We start from the raw sequence: 4962 nt of genomic DNA on the forward strand, positions 1-4962 counted from the left end.
CTTGAGTATGAACAATGGGGGGAGTTATGGGGTTTTATATTTAACCATAACTTCTAATGGAGTACAGGACGCTGTATATTCCTTTTTTTTATTTATTATTATGCGCAGGAATTCCACCACCTTTGAGTGGTTTTGTCGCTAGCACGGTTAGCTCCCGTGTCAGTTAACCTCAAATTTATTTGGGGGAGGTTAGGAGGTGGAAACCCGTTCGATGCGTAATCAATGCAAAATGAATTAATTAGTGTCTAGTCATTGTGTTTTGTTGATTGTTGTGTGTGCTTGTAAACAGGTGCAATGAGGTAAGTGTGTGTTGATAGGTGAAAGCATGTTAGTGTGTTTAATTACGCTTATGTACTCAGCTTTGCTGATTGTGTGTGTGTGTGTGTTTGGCCATGTCTTTACTTTGGCCCTACGACGATCCATTTTCTAATGGCGAGTAGTGGGGGCAAGTAGAGAGGAGGTTTTCAGGTGATGAAGCATATTCATGAATGGGCATGGGTGAAGAGCGAATCATGCTAGTGTCTATAAGTATATGATGTGTTTAATGCTTTAATTATTTATGATATTATTATCATGCATGACTAACGCAAAGGTTTTAAAGTTGGTTTGGTTTTAATAAGGGCCTACAATGGTTCCAAGTTGTAGGATGGTTTTAATTTACTTCGTTTGACTTTTGTTTTGACTTTACTTTCGTTAGTTGACTTTTCAAGTTGACTTGTTTTGAATTGTTTTCAAATTAGTCTTCCGCTGTGTGTCTTTGATGGTTGTCTTAGTCGTTTTCACGGTGGCGGTAATATCTTAGATATTCCTATTTAAATTTTTAAACAGGGAAAAACATGTATTTTGAAAGAAAGGAATTTCTAGGGTGTTACAACATTGATTGCAGAGCCACTATCAACCAGGCTCATAGGAACATTCATCTGCCTACAAACCACAGTGAGGTGTAAGGCCTTGTTATGTTGGTCCCCTTCCGGGGGTAGATCCTTGTCAGAGAAGGAAATCAAATTGCTAGTACATGTAAATTCAGTAGTGAGAAAGTTGACCAGTCAGTCCTTGAGGAGTCATATCATCATCAACTCCTAACTTCACCAGAGCATTCATCACAGCCTTTCGATGCTCGTGAGAGGTTACCAAAAGCTTCCATAAATTCATTTTCACCTTGGTTTTTTGTAATTGTTTGACTACATCGTTGTTCACAGGGTCGATGGGATTAACTATTGGTTGTGATTGCGGTGGAGGTGGACTAGGCTGCTGCAACCGTCCACTTCTGGTGAGAAACTTGACCTCAAGGTCTCCCCAAACATCTTCACTTGTTCCAAGAGACGAACAAGATATATCTTTGAGATAGACGTCTTCATCGTCACTATCCCAAATTCCATTAACTTCTTCATAGTTCGAGACGAATACAACTTCCGGCAGAGGTTCATTCACAGGTTGAATGAGTATTGACGAATCAAAGGAGACTTCATCTCCCATGATAGCTAAAGCATCAGAAAGAGGACCTGTTTGAATGTTAGGCTTCTTGCCCCCTGGAGGGACAGGAAGTTGATTAGCATCAATCAGGTCTTGGATCGCATCCTTCAACCGACAACACTTCTCAGTAGTATGACCCTTGCCTTGATGAAACTTGCAATGAGCATTGGGGTTATAGCTAGCAGTCCTGTTCTTTGGTCGAGGTTCTGGAAAAGGTCCAATTGGCACAATCAGTCCTTGACTATGCAAGCGATCAAAAGCAGCATCATAAGTCATTTTCAAAGGCGTGTAAACCCTCCTTTGCCTTTGGAATCTTTGAGGGGGAGCATTAAGAGCCAGCACATCATTGATATTGACATTATCGGTAGCATTATTGGGCTTGGAAGACGAAGAAGAAGGAGTGTCGTTCTTCTTGTTTTTCCAAGTGTTGTTGTTATTATTATTGCTACCAGCAGTCTTCATCAGTTCATCTTCGATATTGATTCCAATATCGTAAACAGCTTCGAAGGTACTCAAAGGCAGAAACTTCAAGTGTTGCTTATACTTATGAGTCAAATTTGCAATAAACAGGCGAACCATCTCTTTCTCCTTGGGAGGATCCACTAAGAGCGCAACTGTTTCTCTCCACCTGCTTAGGTAAGTAGTGAAGCCTTCATTCTCCTTCTGTTTGAGAATGGAGAGTTCACGTTCAAAAGTCTTTGCTTGGATGTTACACTTGTAACGATTCATAAAGCTTTCAGTAACGTCCTCCCAGGTCACAACATGTTTGAATTCCAGAGAGTAGAACCATTGTTGACAGGCATGCTCCAAGGAAAAAGGGAACACAGTAGGGATGAGTGTCACATCTAATCCCTTAAGAGCCATGGTCGCAGAAAAGGCCTTCAAGTGGAAAAGCGGATTATCAGTAGGATTGAACTTGGGAATGTAAGCAGTGGAAAACTTCTCAGGAAGTTTGTCCCTTATGGACGAAGAGGTGACAGTTTGTTCCACATAAGTGAACTTTTTAGAGATCTTACTCATCTGTTCCTTGATCTTGTCCATTGTAGCGGCAGTGACATTATTTTGATTGTCTTGCTCTACCATGTTGACTCTAGTGGTGAGTGTTTGCATCATGTTAGACAATTTCTCTGTGGTCTTGTTGATGTTCTCGATATCTTCCTTAGTAGCCATTGGTTGAAAGTAGACTGGAAATGGATCTTGTGGAGATAATTGTGGTGGTTTCCTTGTACGCCTCTTTGGTATAAGAGGTTGTTGAGGTATTGACTCAAACTATAACCATCTAACCCTTCTTCTTGACCAAGTGTTGTGACACCGAAACAAACACACCTTTAATGACCAAAATTAACCTTAACCCATCCGAAAATAAAAAAAAAATCATTTTGAATTTTGAAATTTAATTTATATATATATATATATTTTTTTAAAAAGTATGGGAGGATACCATCCGACTTACTCCGAAACGAAAAAAACGACACAAGACCACTCTAAAGCACGACCATGAAATGGTGCACGACTAACGAAAAAGTGTGTGAACACGACATGTGAGTGATTAAGTGAAGGTTATGGACACGTGTTATGACCATACAGCTAGACAGGACACCAAACCTAGACATACGAACCACATAAGCATGCACAAAGACCAAAAAAAGCTACTTGACAAACCTCCTGGGCACCGTGTCATGGTGCTGACTGTCGTGACACGGTACAATGCACCGTCAGACGGGGCAATGCACTGTGTCACGACATTGCACACTGTGGCGCGGCAGACCTGCCGTGACACGGTGCGCAATTTCCAAGCCTAAATTAGTGTAATTTCGAGATTTTATTCAATTTTTAGTCCGTACTAATTACTATGTTGAAATTAAAAAACCCTCGGTCATGGGTTAAACAAAAAGAGCAAACACATGAGGGTTAGCACAAAACAAACCATGTAGCATTTAGTCACGATGATGTAAAAATATTCCGCAACCTAAGGTCAAGATCTATGTTCAACTATTGGTCAAGCTTTGGGTGTCAAAAGGGTACCATGGTTAAGAGTTTGGACGTGTTAGCAAGGCAGCCTCCCTTGAGGGTGTATGCCAACGGGCGGCTTCGCGAGTTCGTGATGAAATCGAACTCAACTCCATGGTTTGGGTGGATTTAATAACTCGGATGAACCCTTTTCGCCATGAGCGTTTTTGGGTTGATAGATCTTAAATCCCCCGGGGCTAAGACGCATGTAGAACACACACGTTTTTTCAGAAAAATCGAAGGAAGTTGACTGTGAGAAGAGAAAACAAGCCACCGGATTGATTTTAGGATTGCCGTGACACGGCAGAGAGCACCGTGACACGGCAGATTCTGCCGTGGCACGGTAGTCAGAAAATCTGACTAGTGCCATGTTTTCTTTCGTACGCAATCAAGTTATTCAATTTTTCCTACGGGACAAACCTAAATGTGACGTTAAAACGTTTGTTCTTATGCAAAAGTGCCAAATTAATTTAAAGAATATTTTTCAAGAATATTTCAAGTCTCATCCACTCATCTTAATTAAATACCGATCACTCTAATCGATAAATAACCAAGAATCCTCCCCAGTGGAGTCGCCAAATTGTAGGCGTCGCTCAAAGTGCGCCTACATTTAAACATGTTGTGAATATGCTTGGCACTCATAGGAAGTGGGAATTGACATAATATGATTTGGGACTAGGAAAGTAGGGAGACGCCAACAAGTTTTTAAGGAACTTGTAAACCGTTCACGGATCATAAAAGGCAACCATGATAAAGGACAACGATAGGCAACAATGATTGACCCATGAAGGTTACACCCCATTCATAATCCATGAGATTAATAACTCCATGTGGTTCGAAACCACGAAAGGAGGATAGGGGATGATGGTACGAAGTGAGTCATGGAGTCACATTCGCCCGTATTGGCCTCTACTCGATTCTTATAGTGAAAAGCATTCCTGCGATCTCAAAGGCATACAAACAGAAATTCAATTTGCTCCAAACTATTATTAAGCTAAATTGGTTTAATATTAATGCAACATATAATTCTAAATTATTTTTTATCACTTGAATTAAACAACAAGATAAAAAAGGAAGCTAAACCGGTTGTCCAAATTATCTTATTAGGCGTTATTTTCAATTACATATTCCCTTTAACATGCAATATGGTCATCATACAATAAACATTAATATTGGAAGCAATTTAACAATAAAATCCAACAATATAAAATCGTAAGAAAAATAATAGAAATAAAAGGAACATAATTCTTACTTTGATTCTGTTTGCTTGCAACTATAAAATAATAAACGAGTTAGTAACTTCAAAGAAATAATAATAATAATAATACGATAATTAAATTAAATTAAATAGAGTTGATTTGGGGCCAAACCCTCAAATAATTCTACCTTTCACGCCTTGGCTTAAGGACAGAACCACGAGTAAAGTTTGGAATCCTTGGAGTGCTTGAAGAAGGAATTTTGAAAGAAGAAGGGTAGGCT

This window comes from Chenopodium album, chromosome 3 (assembly GCF_948465745.1).
Source record: "Chenopodium album chromosome 3, dcCheAlbu1.1, whole genome shotgun sequence".
Classification (NCBI taxonomy): domain Eukaryota; kingdom Viridiplantae; phylum Streptophyta; class Magnoliopsida; order Caryophyllales; family Amaranthaceae; genus Chenopodium; species Chenopodium album.